Source organism: Eptatretus burgeri, chromosome 7 (genome assembly GCF_056783735.1).
Source record: "Eptatretus burgeri isolate ZD-2024b chromosome 7, Ebu_testis_v1, whole genome shotgun sequence".
Classification (NCBI taxonomy): Eukaryota; Metazoa; Chordata; class Myxini; order Myxiniformes; family Myxinidae; genus Eptatretus; species Eptatretus burgeri.
In genome coordinates, this window is record NC_140967.1 from 73,322,724 (window position 1) to 73,335,274 (window position 12,551).

The 12,551-nt window shown below is 41.2% G+C and overlaps 1 protein-coding gene across 2 annotated transcripts in view; it reads right to left on the bottom strand.

Annotated features, from left to right (window-relative positions):
* Nucleotides 1-3,417: 3,417 nt before the first annotated feature.
* Nucleotides 3,418-12,551, bottom strand: part of LOC147023536 (uncharacterized) — a 20,546-nt gene continuing 11,412 nt past the window's right edge. Inside the window, exon 3 of one of the 2 annotated variants that reach the window (XR_015060264.1) lies at nucleotides 3,418-4,492. The gene's annotated coding sequence lies outside the window, so the exon portion shown is untranslated. Of the gene's footprint in view, nucleotides 4,909-12,551 lie in introns of both variants that reach the window. The other variant, XR_015060262.1, reaches the window with a different exon arrangement.

Here is a 12,551-nt window from a genome sequence, read left to right on the forward strand (position 1 = left end):
TTTATTTTTTTTATATATGTATATATATATATATATATATATATATATATATATATATATATATATATATATATATATATATGTTTATCTTTTTATATTTGCATTTGTGTATATATATATATATATATATATATATATATATATATATATATATATATATATATATATATATATATATTTTATATATATTTATTTTTTTATATATGCATTTGTGTGTGTATATACATACATATATATATATATATATATATATATATATATATATATATATATATATATATATATATATATATATATATATATATATATATATATATATATATATATATATATATATATATATATATATATATATATATGATTGTGACGGTTGGGATTATACATTTTCGAAGAAGAATAAGGCACTTCCAACCAAAAGTAAACTTGATCGACTCTGCTAATTTGAGCAATAAGCAAGAACAGACCCGGTCTCAGGCGATGTTTCACAAGCTTCACAGCTGGGCTTCCTCAGGCCAATTGACCCCGAGCCTCGGCATGTGTCTGGTTATTATTTCAATATGACCGCTCATTTCTGGTCATTTGCTGGTGCTTGAGGTCAAATGGAAGAGTACTTTTATTGAATTACATTTTGCAAACCTCAAGCAAAATAAACATCAAACCATCGATGGGCTTCTCTGCTCTTTAAAAAAATTTTTTTGTACTTATACCTGATTTGGTGTTGTATGTGTGTAGGTGAGCATGTGTTGCGCTTGTTGGTGTTTTTGTGTTACCGGGGCACGAACATAGTTGGTTTCGTTTCCGGATTAGACGTGATGAGGTGTTTGTTGTACGATTGGGGTCCTCATTGGGTGTTGTACACACTTAAATGTGGTGCTTGGGATTAAGTGTTGTTTGTTACTCACCTTATCCAGCTGGTTGCACCATCCAGTTTTCGCCATTTGCATCAGAGGTGTCTTTTGTCGGACGTCTTGTCTCAGACATGGATCCCATCTAAGTTGCAGTGGCAGGAATTGTAAAATAGGTGTGTATGTGCAGAAGAGGAGTCCTTCGAAGGGGATTAATCATGTAAGTGTGGCCAGATTGCAGGCAATGACGTGCTATGGCTGACTGTCACCTTTCCAAGCCTGCTTGTTCTATCGTGTTGATCGAGCCTTTGTTTTACATTTGTTACAGTTTCACCAATGTCGAATTGGTCACAGTCTCTGCATGACGAATAGTACACTACTCCAGATTTATCAGATGGCTGGTATGGAAGCAAAACCAATGGACCCAGAGAAACACAAGAAATTCTCTTAAAGGTCTACACAGATGAAGCTGTGCCAAAAAAGACCGTTTTCGAAGGTTTCAGGAAGGAAATGAGTCGCTGGAATATGATGAAAGAAGCCGTCGTCCGTCAACAGCATGAATCAATGAAAACATTGCTCAATCAATTCATCAATGATCTCTCGGACTCTCTGGAAAATCCTCTATTTCTCTTTGCCGACAACTCCACCCTCCGCCGTACCATCTGTCATCCCTCAGACGGGCAAGCAGCAGCTTCTTCGCTCACTGCAGATCTGGATAAAATCACAAACTGGTCCAACACGTGGAACATGTCTTTCAATCCAGACAAATCTCACACTCTCAATATGTCTCTTCGAAAGGACCGTTTACAAAACCCCCCCATCCACTTTCTCAACAATCCTCTGGAAGAAGTCTTTTCTTTCAAGCTTCTAGGTCTCACTATCTGCCATGACCTTTCCTGGGAAAGTCACATTTCCAACCTCGCCTCAAAAGCCAGTCGCCGACTGGGAATCCTCCGTCGTGCTAAGTCCTTCCTCGGCCCTCTTGAGCTCCTGACCACTTACAAAGCTTTTGTCCGTAGCCTGATGGAGTACTGCTCTCCCCTCTGGGCTGGTGCTCCTGCCTCCCACCTTTCTCGGCTTCACGCTGTCGAAACCAGGGCATTTAAGATCATCGGCATCTCCCGCAATGAAGCTGAGTCTTTGGGCCTCTCACTCAATCACCGCAGTTTGGTCGGTGGTCTTTCTGTCTTCTACTGACTCCTCTCCAGCCTTGCCCCCCCTGCTCTCTCTGCGATTTGTCCCCACCACATTTCCACAGGGTGCTCAAGGTCCGCCAACAACCCCCTTCTGGTAAAACTACCAAAATCACGAATCACTGCTCATCTTCACTCTTTCATTCCTCTTTTTTCCCGCCTTTGGAATAAACTTCCTCACTCTATTCTTTCCCATTCTTCCCTCCAGGCTTTCAAAACAGCTGTTCACCACCACCTCTTATCTTCCCCCATCCAAATCCTCGATCTTTTCTACCCCCGATAATCCACCCAAGCCCACTTCCTTCATTTCTCCTGCTTTCCTTCCTGAAGGTCCCCGAAATGTCCATCTTCTCTTCGCCATGTTCCCCGTCCCATCCCCATCCCTCTCCCTTCCACAGTTCACCTAATGTGTCTGTTCCCCACTGTTTTGTCCCTTCCACTCCCGCCCCTCTTGTCTCATGCCTCCTTGCTGTGAGTTGTGTGTTAGCTCTCATACGAGCCTCGACCAAGGTATACAAAAAAAAAAAAAAAAAATTCAGCACTGTCGACCATTAAAACAGATGTTTAACCATTCGAGAAATGGCGGAAGAGACGTCTTTCATTTGGTCCCGTTCCAGTCATCCCGTCAGACAATTTGAACATGAGACGCATTCGCGCAAAATTCATTCTGCGCATCCTCACAGATGACCAAAAAAAATGAAATTGTCTTGATTTCATCCAACTTGTTTGATTGATACGTTTTGGATCCAACATTCTTCCCCCAGGTGATAAAGGGTGACGAGTCATGGGTTTACGAGTATGACCCGGAAAAAAAGCACAGAGCTCCCGGTGGAAGACACCCCCATCACTGAAACTGAAAAAGGCATGGCAGTCGAGATCACAAGTGAAGGTCATGCTGATTTCGGTCTTTGACAAGGAATGTTTCATGCAGAATTTCTTCCCAATGGTGCTACCATTAATGCAGCTTTCTACATGGAAGTTAAGAAATGCTTGTGAGTGGCAGTCAGAAAAAAAGACCAAAAAAGTGGAAGAACAGGTGACTACTCCATCATGAAATGTCGCTCTTTATCCAACAATTTTTGGTGGCAAAAAATATTCCTGTCGTCCCACATATGCCTTATTCACACAATTTGGCACCGTGCAACTTATGGCTGTTCCCCAAATTGAAACAAACGATGAAAGGGAATCGAGTTAACACAGTCGAGGCATCAAATCCAACACGACGGACCTTCTGAAGGTGATTAATAAAGAGTACTTCCAGAAATGTTTCCGACAGTGGCAGGAATTGTAAAATAGTTGTGTATGTGCAGGAGAGGAGTCTTTCGAAGGGGATTAATCATGTAAGTGTTTAATTTTTAATTAAACTATTTTATTCCAACATTCACCAAACTTTTTGATCACACCTCGTATATACACATGTACATACGTACAGAGTGTTGTTTCAAAATAAACAGTGCAGTAGCAACTTAACACCTATTGGGCAAGAAAGTCTTTCAGATAAAAGTATTTTTTGTGAAATACAACAAAGACATTGTTCGCATCTCATTTGAGCGAAGCAATGACACCTGCAATAAACAAGCATACATTTGAATTTAAAGATTAACAAACATATGACAACCAGTATTTCATTCAGTGTCCTGAATTGAAACACCTTGTTTATAGTGAGGTAATATAATGTCATGAATCATATACTTCTTTATTGAAAAATATATTAAAACAAAATTAGTGTGTATCTCATTCCAAAAACATTTTAACAGCCCCACGCACATAACATGCAGGATAAGGATGTTTGGACACATCATTATGCTTCTACATGAACAACAAAAACATTAGACAAATCAACACGGTAAATGCAGTGAAAGTAAATCGGCACAGGATTTGAACTTGCGGTCCCAGCATCATGAACTATGTACTCAGATGGGAAAGCTATAATCCAACCTAACTTTGCAACATTTGATGAAAGGCATGCAATAAATCCAACATGATTTATCGCATATCTTTGAAACTTGATAAAGCCTAACCGGCTAGCCTATAACTCAATTTAATTGTCAATTTCTCCTGCTATTTATGAGGCAAGACGTGCTAAATCTAGCCATTTAACAACCATGTTATGTTTGCTTACATCAAAATCGTTCATCTTAATGTGGTATAAATCAATTTCCGAATTAGACAAAACTTGACTGATTGCATTCATATTTTATGTCAGCATTCAGAAAAAAACTACTCAAAGCAATGAATCCATAATCACAGTTATATACTGTTATATAGCTCTGGAGACGACAAAGAGCAACTATATCGTTATTAAATGGTAAATATCTGATGAAACCAAATAACGTGTTTGGACATTTTCAAAGGCTGTGCAATGAAGTAAAATCAAAAACAAAGTAAGGAAATAATTACCACAAAAGGAAAAGGCTCAGGAGTCCATCATTTCAACCATTTTGTAGTCTCCATCTGGAATTATGCAGGTGATGTATGGTCTCGTTTTCAACGTCTTTTTGAATAAGTTGAGTGAAAAGACATGACATGTATATACAAGAGAATCTAAAATGTTCTCAACAATAGTTATGATAAACCCTTTTTTATTTTCATATGATCATCATCACTTTGTGCATTCTTTGAAATGAACATAGACTGTCACAACCAACTTTACCATCAATATTTATCTACAGAGGGGTGGGGTACGAGTTGTGGTTCCTCCAGAATCACACCAAATAAGTCAGGGAAAAAATTTGGTGTGTACCAGCGATTAACCCATCCAACTTTTCATCGAATGACAACGTAGGATCTGTACCATCTAATGTTGGCAGATTGGTACCAATCTTAATCTCCATTCGAGGGATGGTACACCTTGTGGTGCAATATCCTGCCTGCAAAGCACCAGTCCAACAGTTTGTAGTCAGATCAGAAATCAAACCCAGGTTATACAGCTCACAGGTAAGTCTTCTCCCTCTCTACCATGCTGTCAGACTTTCAATACATCATTTGTGTCTCAGGCTTGTAAGAAAATATATTTTCTTAAAGTGTTGTGTTTCGGGTCACCTCTTTTCAAAAAGACCACAGTAAATTACGGTTCACTGCAGCCCCAAAAATTATGGATTCCAAAGTTCCACTATAATAATTGCATTGCATTTTTGAATAAATATTCAACAATCCTCTGCACATTGCGCGAATGCATTTCTGCAACCATTTTACATTAAATCTCAAGATGAGTAACATATCTCAGTGATTGACTATCATGCAACAATGTTGAGGCCCATCCATACCCTATTCAGTGAAGTATACCTACTCATTATGCTAATGATATGAATGGGTTTTGAAACATTTATCTTCCCTCGACTTTTTGCTTTTATTTTTTTCTATTCCTCATCTGTATTTACTTGTTTTTTTTCTGTAATTACGATATATAGCACTGCATATTTCAATCTTTGCCAGTAAAGGCTTCGTAGTTTTTGCAGCCTTGCATTTATGGTGTTTTGATTGGATTATTGCGCAAATAATTATATCCACCACCGAAGGTGGAGGGAGGTGGTGTTTTCACCCCTGCATGTTAGTCTGTTTGTTACTTACGAAATCTAAAGATTTCGTAAGTATATTGATGACTTCCGTCCTCTGTTTGTTACTGACGAAATCTAAAGATTTCGTAAGTATATTGATGACTTCCGTTTCTGTTTGTTTGTTTGTTTGTTTGTGTGTTTGTTTGTGTGTTTGTTTGTGTGTTTGTTTGTGTGTTTGTTTGTGTGTTTGTTTGTGTGTTTGTTTGTGTGTTTGTTTGTTTGTTTATTTGTGTGTTTGTTTGTTTGTAGGCACGATAACTCGAGAACGGAAGAAGCTACCAATGTCAAATTACACCACGTGATTCAGGAGGGTGGTGGCTCGCGCTGATTAGATTTTGGTCAAAATCGGTCAAAGGTCAAGGTCACAGTGAGGTCAAACATCCAAAACATTCGATTTTTGATGGTTTGGTATAGAATCATCGTAGAAACTTCTGGTTTGCGTCGCTACCTTCTCAAGAGACAGCTTTTATTAGACAAGGTCAGAGGTCAAGTTGACGGTTTCGTAAGTACCAGTCTATGACTGCTTGTTTGTTTGTTTGTAGGCATGATAACTCGAGAACGGTAGAAGCTACTAATGTCAAATTACACCACGTGATCCAGGAGGGTGGTGGCTAGCGCTGCTTAGATTTTGGTCAAAATCAGTCAAAGGTCAAGGTCACAGTGAGGTCAAACATCCAAAACATTCGATTTTTGATGGTTTGGTACAGAATCATCATAGAAACTTCTGGTTTGCGTCGCTACCTTCTCGAGAGACAGCTTTTATTAGACAAGGTCAGAGGTCAAGTTGACGATTTCGTAAGTACCAGTCTATGATTGCTTGTTACTTAAGAAATCTAAAGATTTTGTAAGTATATTGATGACTTCCGCCATCTGTTTGTGTGTTTGTTTGTTTTTGTGTGTGTGTTTGTTTGTAGGCACGATAACTCGAGAACGGAAGAAGCGACCAATGTCAAATTACACCACGTGATTCATAAGGGTGATGGCTGGTGCTGAATAGATTTTGGTCAAAATCGGTCAAAGGTCAAGGTCACAGTGAGGTCAAACATTCGATTTTTGATGGTTTGGTACAGAATCATCGTAGAAACTTCTGGTTTGAGTCGCTACTTTCTCTCGAGACAGCTTTAATTAGACAAGGTCAGAGGTCAAGTTGACAATTTCGTAAGTACCAGTCTATGACTGCTTGTTTGTTTGTTTGTGAGCAGGATATCTCAAAAGGTTATGGACGGATGTGGAAGAAAATTGGTGGAGATGTTGGGAGTGTGACAAGGAGGAATTGATTGGATTTTGATGAAGATCCGGATCCGGATCCGAGAATTTTTAAAATGATTCTTCACCATTGAGAGAGAAAGGGCTAAAACAACATATATAGCACAATATCTCAAAACGTTTTGGATGGATTGTGACAAAACTAGGTGGATGAGTTGGTTAGGTGACAAAAGCAAGCTGATTAGATTTTAGTTCAGGTCCGGATCCAGATCCAACCGACAAGCGGAATCCAAAACGTAAACCGTTTAGCCTGGCAGAGGTGTGCGCTCTACAGAGTGTTGTTCAAGTTACGAATGTTACTATTTCATTTTCTCATGAGTTGCGCCCCTTGGCAATGCTGTATACATCCCTCAATGTTCTATTTGGGATCATCTAAATAGGGCCAAGTCTGAAAAAGGTAGAAAGTTTTGTCATTTTCTTTCATCTTTCTTTTTCTTTGCCATCCTCTCCAAAATTCACATCCTGGCTTTTCCTTCTTATTCTACACACTCTTTTTTAATCCTGTGGATTATTTATCACATGTAGATAACAGACGGACACTTTAAAATGCTTATAATCAAGGACAAAGCACGATACATAAGTTACATGAAACTGCAATAACAAAATGTCAGTTTTAATCAATCCCATCCTTTCAGTATATATATATATATATATATATGTTTATGTATATTGTTACGGAGATGGCCCTTATTGGACTACTAAATATAGGATTAGCTCAGATCCCCCAATAAATGCATGTTTAGCTAGGTTGTGTGGTAAAATGGACGTTACATGTGTGTCGGGAGGTATAAGAGGCTGTTTTGTTGTCTGTGCGGTGGTGGTGGAACGAGAGCTCCCTCTTCTTCCCTTCCCCATCCCGGATGGGGCCCCGCCCAGTCGGCTGAGAGGGTGTAGCCAAAAAGAGGAAGTGCAGCTAAGGTGAGGAGTTTGTCGGCTTCGCTGGGAGAGGCGTGCTCAGGGTCGAAGTGAGCGGACGAAAGAGAAACTGGAAAGAAAAGGGTTTCAGTTTTGGGGCGAACAGTCGCTGAGGAAGGCGTGCTCAGGGTGGCTTCGAAGCGAGCGAACCAAGGCTTCGTAAAAGGGCTCAGTGTGTGGAAACAGTCGTTCTCGAGGCGTGCTCGTGTTTTCGAAGCGAGCGAATGAAGGAGGCACAGTGTTGGATCTGCCGGGAGAGATGCTGAACCTGCCTGCACGTCGAGTCTGCATTTTTGGCAGTAAGAGGGGCAGCCTGCATGTGGAGTCTGCCTTTTTGGGGCAGTGGGAGAGGCGGTCTGCACGTCGAGTCGGCGATCGACTCTTATGAGGAGGTGATTCTGCCGTGAGAGAGACAGCAGCCAGCTTTGAGAGGCGAGAGTGGAAAAGGAAAGAAAAGGTGATTCTACAGAAAGAAACTGAGAGGACAGAGTTGAGAAGTCGGGATTCGAGGTAGGAAGGCAAGAGAGGAAACGACGGAGCCTCTGATGGCCCCTGCTCACACCAACGGCTCGACACGTTTGCCGATCCGTTTGCCGGAGCCCGGCACCTCGATTTGGGCCTTGTCTGGTGCACAGGCCAGGCCTGGATTTGTATGCTGGACCTTGAAAGGGATCAGCTGAAGCCCATCGTCGACCTTCTGCGGGGTCAGAGCGCGCGGAGACCACGTGCGGTGCAAAGGGGGCAAGAGTACGACGCCTCCATTTTTCCACGCGGTACGTTCGAGCTGGGGGCTCGAATCCGTGGACATCCTGTTATGAGCGACATTCATGCTTTTTGACACTTTCCTCTCGTCCATGAGACATCACCAAGTACTCTGTCTTGCATGCATGCTGTCTGTCTGTCTGTCTTGTTTGCACGTTGTTTAAGGCATATCTCGGTAGTGACCCCCTCGAAACCTGTAGTCCGTAGTTCCCTAGTTAAGAACGGGTTAAAGATTGTTAATAAAAACATTGTCGTGAATGGTTTGCTTGTGTCGTGTTCCCTGATGTTCCCCAATAAATCTGGTTGATTCGGATGAAGTTGCTGCTTTGAGTTAATTCGTGTCGTGTCGAGGAACGATCCGTTCGATTGGCATATAAAACCAAAATGGTTACAGACTGGCAGAAAACGCTCGGCATCTGACACAACCAGTCTGTAACCGGGGTCTATTTCCCCAACTGGTAAGGTACAAGGATTACGTTGGTATCGCGATTGAAGACGCGTGACCTGAGGCCTGTGCTGAGCCGGCCGGCGTTATAAACCCCGGAGACGGCGGTGGTGAGGGTGGCGCCAAGAGTCGGGCGAGAATCCCGCCACCCCGGATCCGCAAAAAAAAAAAAATATATATATATATATTAGGGTGGCCCAAAAACAGCAAAAAAAAATAAAATAAAATTCACATGTTAGCTCCACAAGCCTTAAATTATTCCACTATGATTCAATAACGCGCATAAAAGAATTTAAGTTGATCGGAGGTGATTTAGAGGTCGCTCCATATGACGACTTTTAGTTTCATGAGTTGGTTAAATTAGGGTATGGTCAGGTAAGATTACGGGTACTTCTGGATGTCCGAAGTGGAAATGGAGTGCATTTTCAAACACTATGGGGTCGATTTACTCTAAGAAATGACTGCACCGACATTGAATTCACTACCATTTCGAAAATATGACCTAAAACAAGATTTATCATTACTGGAGTTGAGTAACTAATCCTACTCATTTCAATATTTTCTAATCTATAATTAATTTGTGGTCCGTCAACATTTCTTAGAGTAAATCGACCCCACTGAGTTCAAAAATGCAGTCCATTTTCACCTTGGAAGTTTAGAAGTGTACGGATTCGCATCTCACCACACCCTAATTTTTCAATCAATGGAATTTCAAACTATTAGAATATTTCGTCTCATTTACCAAATACCACTATCATCTCCGCCTCTATTGCTGTCTCCACTCCCGCCTGAACGTATTTCTAGCCGGCCCAACATCCAGTGTTTTAGATTCAATGATTCACGAAAAATATGTTAGTTATTTATTTAGTTATTATTATATTAAATTAAGAAGCACTCTTGCCTCATGCCCCCCTTGCTGTGCGTTGTGTCTTAACTTTCATACGAGCCTTGACAAGGTATACAAAAAAAAAAAAAAGAGTACCTCTTCAATGGAACAGTGATTGTGAACATTTTGTTCATTGTGATTGTGATTGTGCCACACTGACATTTTCTGCAAGGTTTTCTGACTAATTGGAGGTGCCTTCAACACATCCACCCTCCTTGGGCATCCAATACACAATTGTAAGAGGATTTTTGCAGTGGGGAAATCAGAAATTCCAATTAAAACAGCTACTTCTGTCTTTTTAGTTGTAGTGTGTTCGCTGCGAGACTGATACCTGCAGTATTAGTCAGCCAACCTATTTAGCAATGCCAGCCTACCCCTTGGGAAGGTGCTGGGAAAATCAACGCTGGAAGCTCGCATCTTGCAGATCTGTTTGATGAGAGTCCAACAGGTGAATGATGGTAGAACTTGGGTTTAACGGTAGAACCTAACACAGCCCATACACTTAACTTTGTGGAATGCATCCCGTTTGATGACGGGTCCGTTATGACATGGGGTTGGCTATCACAATTGTAAACCTGGCCTTGTCACTGCATGGGGTAACCTGTGAGGACATTTTAGATCATGCTGTTGTTCCACATTTTGACAACCACGCACAAATCGCCACACCTGTTCTTGTAATGGATGACAATGCAAGACCCCACCTTTCTCGTGCAGTTACCAACTTTTTGTGAAACTATACCATCACAACATTGCTGTGGCTACAAGAAGTTCTGATATAGATCCAATGGAGAACGTTTGTTGACATTCTTGGGCAAAGAATGAAGAAAATGGTCCCTTCTGTGCAGCCTCTGGCACAGTTGGAGGTTCCTTTGCACCAGGAATGGCAACAAATCATTCTCTCTGAAGGATTCTTCAGTGGATGAGGAATGTTTTTGCAATCATTTGTTCTCATCGTGCTCATATGCATTATTGACCCTTTGATACATTTATTCTGTTGTGACTTCATCAGATGTCATTATTGACTGGTCTTGAGCCCTGCATCACAGAGTGTGTTGCCAGCAGCCCCATTCCAAAGTAATTGTGTTTTTTTGGTGTTAAACAGTGTCATTACAAATCTCTTTATTTTGTGTTGTCAACAAAATCCACAAAACCTCTGAATTTGGCTCAAATCATTTGTCAAATAGGTATACTTTACCAAGATACTGTATGTTTTTATTTCTTGATGAACGTAACGGTTTCTGAATAATTTTCTCGGGTGATTGCAATGATCCAGAAAGCCCGTGCTTAACTTTTTTCCATGTATTATTATTATTATTATTATTATTATTATTATATGAAAGGGGCAAACTAATTCACTTTCAGTCTGTGAAAAAACCCAAAACTACCCACTGCTGAATGCAGAATTGCTTTTTGTGATCGGGGTGAAAAACTTTGGTTTCCATTCACAGTGATAACTGAGGAGATAAATGGTGAGGGTGCGGGAGTGCATGATTGTGTGGGATTCGAATGATCTGGTAGTGACGAATGCTCTCCCTGAAAAGAAGGCAAGTCAGAAGTGGGAGGTAAGAGCTGAGGTGGATGAGATGGAGAAGTGGTTGCAGCAGAGGGAGGTAATGGGAACGGTGCAGCATGGGGGGCAAGGTTTTGGGTGGGTAAAGCATGGTCAATGACAAAAACATCTGTGAAAGAAAAGAGGAAGATGATTGAGAGGGAGGTGAGAGGAATAGAGTTGGAGAGGAGATGCGTGAAGGTGATGGAACAGGCGTAACAAGGGCTTGGATATGGTGTGAGGGTGTGCAGGTGAGAAAGTGACAAGAGATTTGGACGATGGAGTACATGTTGTTAAGATTCCTGTTGCCGGCAACATATGGTATGATGTCCTTTAATTGACAGCAAATTTGAAGGTGGAGGCGTTGGAACTGGAGGAGGACTGCTTTGGTATGGGGGTCTGGGATCGCTGTTTCATGCAGTGAGTGTGTGCTCGGTAGCATTGGCAGAAGAAAAGTATAGGTAGTAGTGTTATCAAGTGCTATGGCTGATGGTGTTGATGGCGTAGTGACATGAGGTGAAGGGAGAGAAGAGAGGAGAGGGAGGAGCAAGTTGGTGGTGGAGAGGTGCTGTTTGTGAAGAGGTGCAAGTTATGATTGGTGGAAGGTGCAGGAATGAGGGAAGAGGTTTCACAAATTCTCATGATTGGTAAGTTATGGCAGATTTAAAGTGTCAGTTGGCATTACCGGAAGAGATCTGCATGACAAGGTCGCATCCCGGCATTGTAAGCTGGTCAGTTGCAATTGCACACATCAAGAATATAGAAATCAAAGTTTTAGCTACTGAAGGCTAATCTGTGCAGCAAATAGGAGCCCGACTTCAGGTGTCAGCAGGAGTTGTCGGGATAACTTTGAGGAGAACACATTAAACTGGTACGTTGGACAATAGAAGGGGTCGAGGAAGAAAGCCCCAACTCTCCAAAAATGATGCTGAGTACTTCAGTGTATTTATATATTTTTTACATTATAGATGACAATCCAATAGAGATCTTGTGAATGACCTATCTGAAAGTACGGTACAACTGTTATCGTTTCATCGCCCAAAATGGCCTCAATGGACGTGTAGCTGGCTGAAAACCTTTTGCCTGGACGTTGCCTCGCCCTTTGCGATTATATAATGTGTTATTTGCATTTT